This window comes from Phyllobates terribilis, unplaced genomic scaffold (genome assembly GCF_046119375.1).
Source record: "Phyllobates terribilis strain yellow unplaced genomic scaffold, ASM4611937v1 Scaffold_72__1_contigs__length_7157903, whole genome shotgun sequence".
Taxonomy (NCBI): domain Eukaryota; kingdom Metazoa; phylum Chordata; class Amphibia; order Anura; family Dendrobatidae; genus Phyllobates; species Phyllobates terribilis.
In genome coordinates this window covers 2,698,983-2,717,138 of record NW_027362832.1, presented here as the reverse complement: position 1 = coordinate 2,717,138, position 18,156 = coordinate 2,698,983, and positions in this window count along the sequence as shown.

Sequence of the window (18,156 nt, the reverse complement as noted above, 5' to 3'; positions counted from 1 at the left end):
GAATCGCTCTGGAACTGAAATCGGAACGCTCACTGACATTTGCCCTATCTGAAAGTCTGATAAACGCCGGAAAAATGGCTAAGTCCAAAAAATAATTTTTTTCAACTTTTTTCAATTTTACCCCTGTGGGATATATATTTTACCCACACACATTTGGAACTCTCCTGGGGTACCCTCACACATATTATTCCCTCATTTAGTGGATATTTTCACAAAAAAGTGAATTTTTCAAAAATCCAGAAAATTGGCTGAAAACAACTAAATATCAAGGAATCATTGGGCGAATCGCTCTGGAACTGAAATCGGAACGCTCACTGACATTTGCCCTATCTGAAAGTCTGATAAATGCTGGAAAAATGACTAAGTCCAAAAAAAAAAATTTTTCAACTTTTTTCAATTTTACCCCCGTGGGATATCTATTCTACCCTCACACATTTGGAACACTCCTGGGGTACCCTCACACATATTATTCCCTCATTTAGTGGATATTTTCACAAAAAAGTGACAATTTCAAAAATCCAAAATATTGGCTGAAAACGACTAAATATCAAGACTCATTGGGCGAATCGCTCTGGAACTGAAATCTGAACGCTCACTGACATTTGCCCTATCTGAAAGTCTGATAAAGGCCGGAAAAATGACTAAGTCCAAAAAAAATTTTTTTTAAACTTTTTTCAATTTTACCCCCGTGGGATATATATTCTACCCACACAAATTTGGAACTTTCCTGGGCTACCCTCACACATATTATTCCCTCATTTAGTGGATATTTTCACAAAAAAGTGAAATTTTCAAAAATCCAGAAAATTGGCTGAAAATGATTAAATATCAAGGACTCATTGGGCGAATCGCTCTGGAAGTGAAATCGGAACGCTCACTGACATTTGCCCTATCTGAAAGTCTGATAAACGCCGGAAAAATGACTAAGCCCAAAAAAAAATTTTTTTTCAACTTTTTTCAATTTTACCCCCGTGGGATATATATTCTACCCACACACATTTGGAACTCTCCTGGGGTACCCTCACACATATTATTCCCTCATTTAGTGGATATTTTCACAAAAAAGTTAATTTTTCAAAAATCCAGAAATTGGCTAAAAATGATTAAATATCAAGGACTCATTGGGCGAATCGCTCTGGAACTGAAATCGGAACGCTCACTGACATTTGCCCTATCTGAAAGTCTGATAAACGCTGGAAAATGACTAAGTCCAAAAAAAAAAATTTTTCAACTTTTTTCAATTTTACCCCCGTGGGATATATATTCTACCCTCACACATTTGGAACTCTCCTGGGCTACCCTCACACATATTATTCCCTCATTTAGTGGGTATTTTCACAAAAAAGTGAAATTTTCAAAAATCCAGAAAATTGGCTGAAAACGACTAAATATCAAGGACTCATTGGGCGAATCGCTCTGGAACTGAAATCGGAACGCTCACTGACATTTGCCCTATCTGAAAGTCTGATAAACGCCGGAAAAATGGCTAAGTCCAAAAAATAATTTTTTTCAACTTTTTTCAATTTTACCCCCCTGGGATATATATTTTACCCACACACATTTGGAACTCTCCTTCGGTACCCTCACACATATTATTCCCTCATTTAGTGGATATTTTCACAAAAAAGTGAATTTTTCAAAAATCCAGAAATTGGCTGAAAATGACTAAATATCAAGAACTCATTGGGCGAATTGCTCTGGAACTGAAATCGGAACGCTCACTGACATTTGCCCTATCTGAAAGTCTGATAATCGCCGGAAAAATGAGTAAGTCCAAAAAAAAAATTTTTTTCAACTTTTTTCAGTTTTACCCCCGTGGGATATATATTCTACCCACACACATTTGGAACTCTCCTGGGGTACCCTCACACATATTATTCCCTCATTTAGTGGATATTTTCACAAAAAAGTGAAATTTTCAAAAATCCAGAATATTGGCTGAAAATGACTAAATATCAAGGACTCATTGGGCGAATCGCTCTGGAACTGAAATCGGAACGCTCACTGACATTTGCCCTATCTGAAAGTCTGATAAACGCCGGAAAAATGGCTAAGTCCAAAAAATAATTTTTTTCAACTTTTTTCAATTTTACCCCCGTGGGATATATATTTTACCCACACACATTTGGAACTCTCCTGGGGTACCCTCACACATATTATTCCCTCATTTAGTGGATATTTTCACAAAAAAGTGAAATTTTCAAAAATCCAGAATATTGGCTGAAAACGACTAAATATCAAGGACTCATTGGGCGAATCGCTCTGGAACTGAAATCGGAACGCTCACTGACATTTGCCCTATCTGAAAGTCTGATAAACGCCGGAAAAATGGCTAAGTCCAAAAAATAATTTTTTTCAACTTTTTTCAATTTTACCCCTGTGGGATATATATTTTACCCACACACATTTGGAACTCTCCTGGGGTACCCTCACACATATTATTCCCTCATTTAGTGGATATTTTCACAAAAAAGTGAATTTTTCAAAAATCCAGAAAATTGGCTGAAAACAACTAAATATCAAGGAATCATTGGGCGAATCGCTCTGGAACTGAAATCGGAACGCTCACTGACATTTGCCCTATCTGAAAGTCTGATAAATGCTGGAAAAATGACTAAGTCCAAAAAAAAAAATTTTTCAACTTTTTTCAATTTTACCCCCGTGGGATATCTATTCTACCCTCACACATTTGGAACTCTCCTGGGCTACCCTCACACATATTTTTCCCTCATTTAGTGGATATTTTCACAAAAAAGTGAATTTTTCAAAAATCCAGAAAATTGGCTGAAAATGACTAAATATCAAGGACTCATTGGGCGAATCGCTCTGGAACTGAAATCGGAACGCTCACTGACATTTGCCCTATCTGAAAGTCTGATAAACGCCGGAAAAATGGCTAAGTCCAAAAAATAATTTTTTTCAACTTTTTTCAATTTTACCCCCCTGGGATATATATTTTACCCACACACATTTGGAACTCTCCTGGGGTACCCTCACACATATTATTCCCTCATTTAGTGGATATTTTCACAAAAAAGTGAAATTTTCAAAAATCCAGAATATTGGCTGAAAAAGACTAAATATCAAGGACTCATGGGGCGAATCGCTCTGGAACTGAAATCGGAACGCTCACTGACATTTGCCCTATCTGAAAGTCTGATAAACGCCGGAAAAATGGCTAAGTCCAAAAAAAAATTTTTTTCAACTTTTTTCAATTTTACCCCCGTGGGATATATATTTTACCCACACACATTTGGAACTCTCCTGGGGTACCCTCACACATATTATTCCCTCATTTAGTGGATATTTTCACAAAAAAGTGAATTTTTCAAAAATCCAGAAAATTGGCTGAAAATGACTAAATATCAAGGACTCATTGGGCGAATCGCTCTGGAACTGAAATCGGAACGCTCACTGACATTTGCCCTATCTGAAAGTCTGATAAACGCCGGAAAAATGACTAAGTCCAAAAAAAAAAATTTTTCAACTTTTTTCAATTTTACCCCCGTGGGATATATATTCTACCCACACACATTTGGAACACTCCTGGGGTACCCTCACACATATTATTCCCTCATTTAGTGGATATTTTCACAAAAAAGTGACAATTTCAAAAATCCAAAATATTGGCTGAAAACGACTAAATATCAAGACTCATTGGGCGAATCGCTCTGGAACTGAAATCTGAGCGCTCACTGACATTTGCCCTATCTGAAAGTCTGATAAAGGCCGGAAAAATGACTAAGTCCAAAAAAAAATTTTTTTAAACTTTTTTCAATTTTACCCCCGTGGGATATATATTCTACCCACACAAATTTGGAACTTTCCTGGGCTACCCTCACACATATTATTCCCTCATTTAGTGGATATTTTCACAAAAAAGTGAAATTTTCAAAAATCCAGAAAATTGGCTGAAAATGATTAAATATCAAGGACTCATTGGGCGAATCGCTCTGGAAGTGAAATCGGAACGCTCACTGACATTTGCCCTATCTGAAAGTCTGATAAACGCCGGAAAAATGACTAAGCCCAAAAAAAAATTTTTTTTCAACTTTTTTCAATTTTACCCCCGTGGGATATATATTCTACCCACACACATTTGGAACTCTCCTGGGGTACCCTCACACATATTATTCCCTCATTTAGTGGATATTTTCACAAAAAAGTTAATTTTTCAAAAATCCAGAAATTGGCTAAAAATGATTAAATATCAAGGACTCATTGGGCGAATCGCTCTGGAACTGAAATCGGAACGCTCACTGACATTTGCCCTATCTGAAAGTCTGATAAACGCTGGAAAAATGACTAAGTGCAAAAAAAAAAATTTTTCAACTTTTTTCAATTTTACCCCCATGGGATATATATTCTACCCTCACACATTTGGAACTCTCCTGGGCTACCCTCACACATATTATTCCCTCATTTAGTGGGTATTTTCACAAAAAAGTGAAATTTTCAAAAATCCAGAAAATTGGCTGAAAACGACTAAATATCAAGGACTCATTGGGCGAATCGCTCTGGAACTGAAATCGGAACGCTCACTGACATTTGCCCTATCTGAAAGTCTGATAAACGCCGGAAAAATGGCTAAGTCCAAAAAATAATTTTTTTCAACTTTTTTCAATTTTACCCCCCTGGGATATATATTTTACCCACACACATTTGGAACTCTCCTGGGGTACCCTCACACATATTATTCCCTCATTTAGTGGATATTTTCACAAAAAAGTGAATTTTTCAAAAATCCAGAAAATTGGCTGAAAATGACTAAATATCAAGGACTCATTGGGCGAATCGCTCTGGAACTGAAATCGGAACGCTCACTGACATTTGCCCTATCTGAAAGTCTGATAAACGCCGGAAAAATGACTAAGTCCAAAAAAAAAAATTTTTCAACTTTTTTCAATTTTACCCCCGTGGGATATATATTCTACCCACACACATTTGGAACTCTCCTGGGGTACCCTCACACATATTATTCCCTCATTTAGTGGATATTTTCACAAAAAAGTGAATTTTTCAAAAATCCAGAAATTGGCTGAAAATGACTAAATATCAAGAACTGATTGGGCGAATCGCTCTGGAACTGAAATCGGAACGCTCACTGACATTTGCCCTATCTGAAAGTCTGATAATCGCCGGAAAAATGAGTAAGTCCAAAAAAAAAATTTTTTTCAACTTTTTTCAGTTTTACCCCCGTGGGATATATATTCTACCCACACACATTTGGAACTCTCCTGGGGTACCCTCTCACATATTATTCCCTCATTTAGTGGATATTTTCACAAAAAAGTGAAATTTTCAAAAATCCAGAATATTGGCTGAAAATGACTAAATATCAAGGACTCATTGGGCGAATCGCTCTGGAACTGAAATCGGAACGCTCACTGACATTTGCCCTATCTGAAAGTCTGATAAACGCCGGAAAAATGGCTAAGTCCAAAAAATAATTTTTTTCAACTTTTTTCAATTTTACCCCCGTGGGATATATATTTTACCCACACACATTTGGAACTCTCCTGGGGTACCCTCACACATATTATTCCCTCATTTAGTGGATATTTTCACAAAAAAGTGAAATTTTCAAAAATCCAGAATATTGGCTGAAAACGACTAAATATCAAGGACTCATTGGGCGAATCGCTTTGGAACTGAAATCGGAACGCTCACTGACATTTGCCCTATCTGAAAGTCTGATAAACGCCAGAAAAATGGCTAAGTCCAAAAAATAATTTTTTTCAACTTTTTTCAATTTTACCCCTGTGGGATATATATTTTACCCACACACATTTGGAACTCTCCTGGGGTACCCTCACACATATTATTCCCTCATTTAGTGGATATTTTCACAAAAAATGAATTTTTCAAAAATCCAGAAAATTGGCTGAAAACGACTAAATATCAAGGAATCATTGGGCGAATCGCTCTGGAACTGAAATCGGAACGCTCACTGACATTTGCCCTATCTGAAAGTCTGATAAATGCTGGAAAAATGACTAAGTCCAAAAAAAAAAATTTTTCAACTTTTTTCAATTTTACCCCCGTGGGATATCTATTCTACCCTCACACATTTGGAACTCTCCTGGGCTACCCTCACACATATTTTTCCCTCATTTAGTGGATATTTTCACAAAAAAGTGAATTTTTCAAAAATCCAGAAAATTGGCTGAAAATGACTAAATATCAAGGACTCATTGGGCGAATCGCTCTGGAACTGAAATCGGAACGCTCACTGACATTTGCCCTATCTGAAAGTCTGATAAACGCCGGAAAAATGGCTAAGTCCAAAAAATAATTTTTTTCAACTTTTTTCAATTTTACCCCCCTGGGATATATATTTTACCCACACACATTTGGAACTCTCCTGGGGTACCCTCACACATATTATTCCCTCATTTAGTGGATATTTTCACAAAAAAGTGAAATTTTCAAAAATCCAGAATATTGGCTGAAAAAGACTAAATATCAAGGACTCATGGGGCGAATCGCTCTGGAACTGAAATCGGAACGCTCACTGACATTTGCCCTATCTGAAAGTCTGATAAACGCCGGAAAAATGGCTAAGTCCAAAAAATAATTTTTTTCAACTTTTTTCAATTTTACCCCCGTGGGATATATATTTTACCCACACACATTTGGAACTCTCCTGGGGTACCCTCACACATATTATTCCCTCATTTAGTGGATATTTTCACAAAAAAGTGAAATTTTCAAAAATCCAGAATATTGGTTGAAAACGACTAAATATCAAGGACTCATTCGGCGAATCGCTCTAGAACTGAAATCGGAACGCTCACTGACATTTGCCCTATCTGATAGTCTGATAAACGCCGGAAAAATGGCTAAGTCCAAAAAATAATTTTTTTCAACTTTTTTCAATTTTACCCCCGTGGGATATATATTTTACCCACACACATTTGGAACTCTCCTGGGGTACCCTCACACATATTATTCCCTCATTTAGTGGATATTTTCACAAAAAAGTGAATTTTTCAAAAATCCAGAATATTGGCTGAAAACGACTAAATATCAAGGACTCATTGGGCGAATCGCTCTGGAACTGAAATCGGAACGCTCACTGACATTTGCCCTATCTGAAAGTCTGATAAACGCCGGAAAAATGGCTAAGTCCAAAAAATAATTTTTTTCAACTTTTTTCAATTTTACCCCCGTGGGATAAATATTTTACCCACACACATTTGGAACTCTCCTGGGGTACCCTCACACATATTATTCCCTCATTTAGTGGATATTTTCACAAAAAAGTGACAATTTCAAAAATCCTAAATATTGGCTGAAAACGACTAAATATCAAGACTCATTGGGCGAATCGCTCTGGAACTGAAATCTGAACGCTCACTGACATTTGCCCTATCTGAAAGTCTGATAAACGCCGGAAAAATGACTAAGTCCAAAAAAAAATTTTTTTAAACTTTTTTCAATTTTACCCCCGTGGGATATATATTCTACCCACACACATTTGGAACTTTCCTGGGCTACCCTCACACATATTATTCCCTCATTTAGTGGATATTTTCACAAAAAAGTGAAATTTTCAAAAATCCAGAAAATTGGCTGAAAATGATTAAATATCAAGGACTCATTGGGCGAATCGCTCTGGAAATGAAATCGGAACGCTCACTGACATTTGCCCTATCTGAAAGTCTGATAAACGCCGGAAAAATGACTAAGCCCAAAAAAAAATTTTTTTTCAACTTTTTTCAATTTTACCCCCGTGGGATATATATTCTACCCACACACATTTGGAACTCTCCTGGGGTACCCTCACACATATTATTCCCTCATTTAGTGGATATTTTCACAAAAAAGTTAATTTTTCAAAAATCCAGAAATTGGCTGAAAATGATTAAATATCAAGGACTCATTGGGCGAATCGCTCTGGAACTGAAATCGGAACGCTCACTGACATTTGCCCTATCTGAAAGTCTGATAAACGCTGGAAAAATGACTAAGTCCAAAAAAAAAAATTTTTCAACTTTTTTCAATTTTACCCCCGTGGGATATATATTCTACCCTCACACATTTGGAACTCTCCTGGGCTACCCTCACACATATTATTCCCTCATTTAGTGGGTATTTTCACAAAAAAGTGAAATTTTCAAAAATCCAAAATATTGGCTGAAAACGACTAAATATCAAGGACTCATTGGGCGAATCGCTCTGGAACTGAAATCGGAACGCTCACTGACATTTGCCCTATCTGAAAGTCTGATAAACGCCGGAAAAATGGCTAAGTCCAAAAAATAATTTTTTTCAACTTTTTTCAATTTTACCCCCGTGGGATATATATTTTACCCACACACATTTGGAACTCTCCTGGGGTACCCTCACACATATTATTCCCTCATTTAGTGGATATTTTCACAAAAAAGTGAATTTTTCAAAAATACAGAAAATTGGCTGAAAACGACTAAATATCAAGGACTCATTGGGCGAATCGCTCTGGAACTGAAATCGGAACGCTCACTGACATTTGCCCTATCTGAAAGTCTGATAAACACCAGAAAAATGACTAAGTCCAAAAAAAAATTTTTTTTCAACTTTTTTCAATTTTACCCCCGTGGGATATATATTCTACCCACACACATTTGGAACACTCCTGGGGTACCCTCACACATATTATTCCCTCATTTAGTGGATATTTTCACAAAAAAGTGAATTTTTCAAAAATCCAGAAATTGGCTGAAAATGACTAAATATCAAGAACTCATTGGGCGAATCGCTCTGGAACTGAAATCGGAACGCTCACTGACATTTGCCCTATCTGAAAGTCTGATAATCGCCGGAAACATGACTAAGTCCAAAAAAAAAATTTTTTTCAATTTTTTTCAGTTTTACCCCCGTGGGATATATATTCTACCCACACACATTTGGAACTCTCCTGGGGTACCCTCACACATATTATTCCCTCATTTAGTGGATATTTTCACAAAAAAGTGAAATTTTCAAAAATCCAGAATATTGGTTGAAAACGACTAAATATCAAGGACTCATTGGGCGAATCGCTCTGGAACTGAAATCGGAACGCTCACTGACATTTGCCCTATCTGATAGTCTGATAAACGCCGGAAAAATGGCTAAGTCCAAAAAATAATTTTTTTCAACTTTTTTCAATTTTACCCCCGTGGGATATATATTTTACCCACACACATTTGGAACTCTCCTGGGGTACCCTCACACATATTATTCCCTCATTTAGTGGATATTTTCACAAAAAAGTGAATTTTTCAAAAATCCAGAAAATTGGCTGAAAATGACTAAATATCAAGGACTCATTGGGCGAATCGCTCTGGAACTGAAATCGGAACGCTCACTGACATTTGCCCTATGTGAAAGTCTGATAAACGCCGGAAAAATGACTAAGTCCAAAAAAAAAAATTTTTCAACTTTTTTCAATTTTACCCCCGTGGGATATATATTTTACCCACACACATTTGGAACTCTCCTGGGGTACCCTCACACATATTATTCCCTCATTTAGTGGATATTTTCACAAAAAAGTGAATTTTTCAAAAATCCAGAAAATTGGCTGAAAACGACTAAATATCAAGGAATCATTGGGCGAATCGCTCTGGAACTGAAATCGGAATGCTCACTGACATTTGCCCTATCTGAAAGTCTGATAAATGCTGGAAAAATGACTAAGTCCAAAAAAAAAAATTTTTCAACTTTTTTCAATTTTACCCCCGTGGGATATCTATTCTACCCTCACACATTTGGAACTCTTCTGGGCTACCCTCACACATATTTTTCCCTCATTTAGTGGATATTTTCACAAAAAAGTGAATTTTTCAAAAATCCAGAAAATTGGCTGAAAATGACTAAATATCAAGGACTCATTGGGCGAATCGCTCTGGAACTGAAATCGGAACGCTCACTGACATTTGCCCTATCTGAAAGTCTGATAAACGCCGGAAAAATGGCTAAGTCCAAAAAATAATTTTTTTCAACTTTTTTCAATTTTACCCCCCTGGGATATATATTTTACCCACACACATTTGGAACTCTCCTGGGGTACCCTCACACATATTATTCCCTCATTTAGTGGATATTTTCACAAAAAAGTGAAATTTTCAAAAATCCAGAATATTGGCTGAAAAAGACTAAATATCAAGGACTCATGGGGCGAATCGCTCTGGAACTGAAATCGGAACGCTCACTGACATTTGCCCTATCTGAAAGTCTGATAAACGCCGGAAAAATGGCTAAGTCCAAAAAATAATTTTTTTCAACTTTTTTCAATTTTACCCCCGTGGGATATATATTTTACCCACACACATTTGGAACTCTCCTGGGGTACCCTCACACATATTATTCCCTCATTTAGTGGATATTTTCACAAAAAAGTGAAATTTTCAAAAATCCAGAATATTGGTTGAAAACGACTAAATATCAAGGACTCATTCGGCGAATCGCTCTAGAACTGAAATCGGAACGCTCACTGACATTTGCCCTATCTGAAAGTCTGATAAACGCCGGAAAAATGACTAAGCCCAAAAAAAAATTTTTTTTCAACTTTTTTCAATTTTACCCCCGTGGGATATATATTCTACCCACACACATTTGGAACTCTCCTGGGGTACCCTCACACATATTATTCCCTCATTTAGTGGATATTTTCACAAAAAAGTTAATTTTTCAAAAATCCAGAAATTGGCTGAAAATGATTAAATATCAAGGACTCATTGGGCGAATCGCTCTGGAACTGAAATCGGAACGCTCACTGACATTTGCCCTATCTGAAAGTCTGATAAACGCCGGAAAAATGACTAAGTCCAAAAAAAAAAATTTTTCAACTTTTTTCAATTTTACCCCCGTGGGATATATATTCTACCCTCACACATTTGGAACTCTCCTGGGGTACCCTCACACATATTATTCCCTCATTTAGTGGATATTTTCACAAAAAAGTGAAATTTTCAAAAATCCAGAATATTGGTTGAAAACGACTAAATATCAAGGACTCATTGGGCGAATCGCTCTGGAACTGAAATCGGAACGCTCACTGACATTTGCCCTATCTGATAGTCTGATAAACGCCGGAAAAATGGCTAAGTCCAAAAAATAATTTTTTTCAACTTTTTTCAATTTTACCCCCGTGGGATATATATTTTACCCACACACATTTGGAACTCTCCTGGGGTACCCTCACACATATTATTCCCTCATTTAGTGGATATTTTCACAAAAAAGTGAATTTTTCAAAAATCCAGAAAATTGGCTGAAAATGACTAAATATCAAGGACTCATTGGGCGAATCGCTCTGGAACTGAAATCGGAACGCTCACTGACATTTGCCCTATCTGAAAGTCTGATAAACGCCGGAAAAATGACTAAGTCCAAAAAAAAAAATTTTTCAACTTTTTTCAATTTTACCCCCGTGGGATATATATTTTACCCACACACATTTGGAACTCTCCTGGGGTACCCTCACACATATTATTCCCTCATTTAGTGGATATTTTCACAAAAAAGTGAATTTTTCAAAAATCCAGAAAATTGGCTGAAAACGACTAAATATCAAGGAATCATTGGGCGAATCGCTCTGGAACTGAAATCGGAACGCTCACTGACATTTGCCCTATCTGAAAGTCTGATAAATGCTGGAAAAATGACTAAGTCCAAAAAAAAAAATTTTTCAACTTTTTTCAATTTTACCCCCGTGGGATATCTATTCTACCCTCACACATTTGGAACTCTCCTGGGGTACCCTCACACATATTATTCCCTCATTTAGTGGATATTTTCACAAAAAAGTGAAATTTTCAAAAATCCAGAATATTGGCTGAAAATGACTAAATATCAAGGACTCATTGGGCGAATCGCTCTGGAACTGAAATCGGAACGCTCACTGACATTTGCCCTATCTGAAAGTCTGATAAACGCCGGAAAAATGGCTAAGTCCAAAAAATAATTTTTTTCAACTTTTTTCAATTTTACCCCCGTGGGATATATATTTTACCCACACACATTTGGAACTCTCCTGGGGTACCCTCACACATATTATTCCCTCATTTAGTGGATATTTTCACAAAAAAGTGAAATTTTCAAAAATCCAGAATATTGGCTGAAAAAGACTAAATATCAAGGACTCATGGGGCGAATCGCTCTGGAACTGAAATCGGAACGCTCACTGACATTTGCCCTATCTGAAAGTCTGATAAACGCCGGAAAAATGGCTAAGTCCAAAAAATAATTTTTTTCAACTTTTTTCAATTTTACCCCCGTGGGATATATATTTTACCCACACACATTTGGAACTCTCCTGGGGTACCCTCACACATATTATTCCCTCATTTAGTGGATATTTTCACAAAAAAGTGAAATTTTCAAAAATCCAGAATATTGGTTGAAAACGACTAAATATCAAGGACTCATTCGGCGAATCGCTCTAGAACTGAAATCGGAACGCTCACTGACATTTGCCCTATCTGAAAGTCTGATAAACGCCGGAAAAATGACTAAGCCCAAAAAAAAATTTTTTTTCAACTTTTTTCAATTTTACCCCCGTGGGATATATATTCTACCCACACACATTTGGAACTCTCCTGGGGTACCCTCACACATATTATTCCCTCATTTAGTGGATATTTTCACAAAAAAGTTAATTTTTCAAAAATCCAGAAATTGGCTGAAAATGATTAAATATCAAGGACTCATTGGGCGAATCGCTCTGGAACTGAAATCGGAACGCTCACTGACATTTGCCCTATCTGAAAGTCTGATAAACGCCGGAAAAATGACTAAGTCCAAAAAAAAAAATTTTTCAACTTTTTTCAATTTTACCCCCGTGGGATATATATTCTACCCTCACACATTTGGAACTCTCCTGGGCTACCCTCACACATATTATTCCCTCATTTAGTGGGTATTTTCACTAAAAAGTGAAATTTTCAAAAATCCAAAATATTGGCTGAAAACGACTAAATATCAAGGACTCATTGGGCGAATCGCTCTGGAACTGAAATCGGAACGCTCACTGACATTTGCCCTATCTGAAAGTCTGATAAACGCCGGAAAAATGGCTAAGTCCAAAAAATAATTTTTTTCAACTTTTTTCAATTTTACCCCCGTGGGATATATATTTTACCCACACACATTTGGAACTCTCCTGGGGTACCCTCACACATATTATTCCCTCATTTAGTGGATATTTTCACAAAAAAGTGAATTTTTCAAAAATACAGAAAATTGGCTGAAAACGACTAAATATCAAGGACTCATTGGGCGAATCGCTCTGGAACTGAAATCGGAACGCTCACTGACATTTGCCCTATCTGAAAGTCTGATAAACACCAGAAAAATGACTAAGTCCAAAAAAAAATTTTTTTTCAACTTTTTTCAATTTTACCCCCGTGGGATATATATTCTACCCACACACATTTGGAACACTCCTGGGGTACCCTCACACATATTATTCCCTCATTTAGTGGATATTTTCACAAAAAAGTGAATTTTTCAAAAATCCAGAAATTGGCTGAAAATGACTAAATATCAAGAACTCATTGGGCGAATCGCTCTGGAACTGAAATCGGAACGCTCACTGACATTTGCCCTATCTGAAAGTCTGATAATCGCCGGAAAAATGACTAAGTCCAAAAAAAAAATTTTTTTCAATTTTTTTCAGTTTTACCCCCGTGGGATATATATTCTACCCACACACATTTGGAACTCTCCTGGGGTACCCTCACACATATTATTCCCTCATTTAGTGGATATTTTCACAAAAAAGTGAAATTTTCAAAAATCCAGAATATTGGTTGAAAACGACTAAATATCAAGGACTCATTGGGCGAATCGCTCTGGAACTGAAATCGGAACGCTCACTGACATTTGCCCTATCTGATAGTCTGATAAACGCCGGAAAAATGGCTAAGTCCAAAAAATAATTTTTTTCAACTTTTTTCAATTTTACCCCCGTGGGATATATATTTTACCCACACACATTTGGAACTCTCCTGGGGTACCCTCACACATATTATTCCCTCATTTAGTGGATATTTTCACAAAAAAGTGAATTTTTCAAAAATCCAGAAAATTGGCTGAAAATGACTAAATATCAAGGACTCATTGGGCGAATCGCTCTGGAACTGAAATCGGAACGCTCACTGACATTTGCCCTATCTGAAAGTCTGATAAACGCCGGAAAAATGACTAAGTCCAAAAAAAAAAATTTTTCAACTTTTTTCAATTTTACCCCCGTGGGATATATATTTTACCCACACACATTTGGAACTCTCCTGGGGTACCCTCACACATATTATTCCCTCATTTAGTGGATATTTTCACAAAAAAGTGAATTTTTCAAAAATCCAGAAAATTGGCTGAAAACGACTAAATATCAAGGAATCATTGGGCGAATCGCTCTGGAACTGAAATCGGAACGCTCACTGACATTTGCCCTATCTGAAAGTCTGATAAATGCTGGAAAAATGACTAAGTCCAAAAAAAAAAATTTTTCAACTTTTTTCAATTTTACCCCCGTGGGATATCTATTCTACCCTCACACATTTGGAACTCTCCTGGGGTACCCTCACACATATTATTCCCTCATTTAGTGGATATTTTCACAAAAAAGTGAAATTTTCAAAAATCCAGAATATTGGCTGAAAATGACTAAATATCAAGGACTCATTGGGCGAATCGCTCTGGAACTGAAATCGGAACGCTCACTGACATTTGCCCTATCTGAAAGTCTGATAAACGCCGGAAAAATGGCTAAGTCCAAAAAATAATTTTTTTCAACTTTTTTCAATTTTACCCCCGTGGGATATATATTTTACCCACACACATTTGGAACTCTCCTGGGGTACCCTCACACATATTATTCCCTCATTTAGTGGATATTTTCACAAAAAAGTGAAATTTTCAAAAATCCAGAATATTGGCTGAAAACGACTAAATATCAAGGACTCATTGGGCGAATCGCTTTGGAACTGAAATCGGAACGCTCACTGACATTTGCCCTATCTGAAAGTCTGATAAACGCCAGAAAAATGGCTAAGTCCAAAAAATAATTTTTTTCAACTTTTTTCAATTTTACCCCTGTGGGATATATATTTTACCCACACACATTTGGAACTCTCTGGGGGTACCCTCACACATATTATTCCCTCATTTAGTGGATATTTTCACAAAAAATGAATTTTTCAAAAATCCAGAAAATTGGCTGAAAACGACTAAATATCAAGGAATCATTGGGCGAATCGCTCTGGAACTGAAATCGGAACGCTCACTGACATTTGCCCTATCTGAAAGTCTGATAAATGCTGGAAAAATGACTAAGTCCAAAAAAAAAAATTTTTCAACTTTTTTCAATTTTACCCCCGTGGGATATCTATTCTACCCTCACACATTTGGAACTCTCCTGGGCTACCCTCACACATATTTTTCCCTCATTTAGTGGATATTTTCACAAAAAAGTGAATTTTTCAAAAATCCAGAAAATTGGCTGAAAATGACTAAATATCAAGGACTCATTGGGCGAATCGCTCTGGAACTGAAATCGGAACGCTCACTGACATTTGCCCTATCTGAAAGTCTGATAAACGCCGGAAAAATGGCTAAGTCCAAAAAATAATTTTTTTCAACTTTTTTCAATTTTACCCCCCTGGGATATATATTTTACCCACACACATTTGGAACTCTCCTGGGGTACCCTCACACATATTATTCCCTCATTTAGTGGATATTTTCACAAAAAAGTGAAATTTTCAAAAATCCAGAATATTGGCTGAAAAAGACTAAATATCAAGGACTCATGGGGCGAATCGCTCTGGAACTGAAATCGGAACGCTCACTGACATTTGCCCTATCTGAAAGTCTGATAAACGCCGGAAAAATGGCTAAGTCCAAAAAATAATTTTTTTCAACTTTTTTCAATTTTACCCCCGTGGGATATATATTTTACCCACACACATTTGGAACTCTCCTGGGGTACCCTCACACATATTATTCCCTCATTTAGTGGATATTTTCACAAAAAAGTGAAATTTTCAAAAATCCAGAATATTGGTTGAAAACGACTAAATATCAAGGACTCATTCGGCGAATCGCTCTAGAACTGAAATCGGAACGCTCACTGACATTTGCCCTATCTGATAGTCTGATAAACGCCGGAAAAATGGCTAAGTCCAAAAAATAATTTTTTTCAACTTTTTTCAATTTTACCCCCGTGGGATATATATTTTACCCACACACATTTGGAACTCTCCTGGGGTACCCTCACACATATTATTCCCTCATTTAGTGGATATTTTCACAAAAAAGTGAATTTTTCAAAAATCCAGAATATTGGCTGAAAACGACTAAATATCAAGGACTCATTGGGCGAATCGCTCTGGAACTGAAATCGGAACGCTCACTGACATTTGCCCTATCTGAAAGTCTGATAAACGCCGGAAAAATGGCTAAGTCCAAAAAATAATTTTTTTCAACTTTTTTCAATTTTACCCCCGTGGGATAAATATTTTACCCACACACATTTGGAACTCTCCTGGGGTACCCTCACACATATTATTCCCTCATTTAGTGGATATTTTCACAAAAAAGTGACAATTTCAAAAATCCTAAATATTGGCTGAAAACGACTAAATATCAAGACTCATTGGGCGAATCGCTCTGGAACTGAAATCTGAACGCTCACTGACATTTGCCCTATCTGAAAGTCTGATAAACGCCGGAAAAATGACTAAGTCCAAAAAAAAATTTTTTTAAACTTTTTTCAATTTTACCCCCGTGGGATATATATTCTACCCACACACATTTGGAACTTTCCTGGGCTACCCTCACACATATTATTCCCTCATTTAGTGGATATTTTCACAAAAAAGTGAAATTTTCAAAAATCCAGAAAATTGGCTGAAAATGATTAAATATCAAGGACTCATTGGGCGAATCGCTCTGGAAATGAAATCGGAACGCTCACTGACATTTGCCCTATCTGAAAGTCTGATAAACGCCGGAAAAATGACTAAGCCCAAAAAAAAATTTTTTTTCAACTTTTTTCAATTTTACCCCCGTGGGATATATATTCTACCCACACACATTTGGAACTCTCCTGGGGTACCCTCACACATATTATTCCCTCATTTAGTGGATATTTTCACAAAAAAGTTAATTTTTCAAAAATCCAGAAATTGGCTGAAAATGATTAAATATCAAGGACTCATTGGGCGAATCGCTCTGGAACTGAAATCGGAACGCTCACTGACATTTGCCCTATCTGAAAGTCTGATAAACGCTGGAAAAATGACTAAGTCCAAAAAAAAAAATTTTTCAACTTTTTTCAATTTTACCCCCGTGGGATATATATTCTACCCTCACACATTTGGAACTCTCCTGGGCTACCCTCACACATATTATTCCCTCATTTAGTGGGTATTTTCACAAAAAAGTGAAATTTTCAAAAATCCAAAATATTGGCTGAAAACGACTAAATATCAAGGACTCATTGGGCGAATCGCTCTGGAACTGAAATCGGAACGCTCACTGACATTTGCCCTATCTGAAAGTCTGATAAACGCCGGAAAAATGGCTAAGTCCAAAAAATAATTTTTTTCAACTTTTTTCAATTTTACCCCCGTGGGATATATATTCTACCCACACACATTTGGAACACTCCTGGGGTACCCTCACACATATTATTCCCTCATTTAGTGGATATTTTCACAAAAAAGTGAATTTTTCAAAAATCCAGAAATTGGCTGAAAATGACTAAATATCAAGAACTCATTGGGCGAATCGCTCTGGAACTGAAATCGGAACGCTCACTGACATTTGCCCTATCTGAAAGTCTGATAATCGCCGGAAAAATGACTAAGTCCAAAAAAAAAATTTTTTTCAATTTTTTTCAGTTTTACCCCCGTGGGATATATATTCTACCCACACACATTTGGAACTCTCCTGGGGTACCCTCACACATATTATTCCCTCATTTAGTGGATATTTTCACAAAAAAGTGAAATTTTCAAAAATCCAGAATATTGGTTGAAAACGACTAAATATCAAGGACTCATTGGGCGAATCGCTCTGGAACTGAAATCGGAACGCTCACTGACATTTGCCCTATCTGATAGTCTGATAAACGCCGGAAAAATGGCTAAGTCCAAAAAATAATTTTTTTCAACTTTTTTC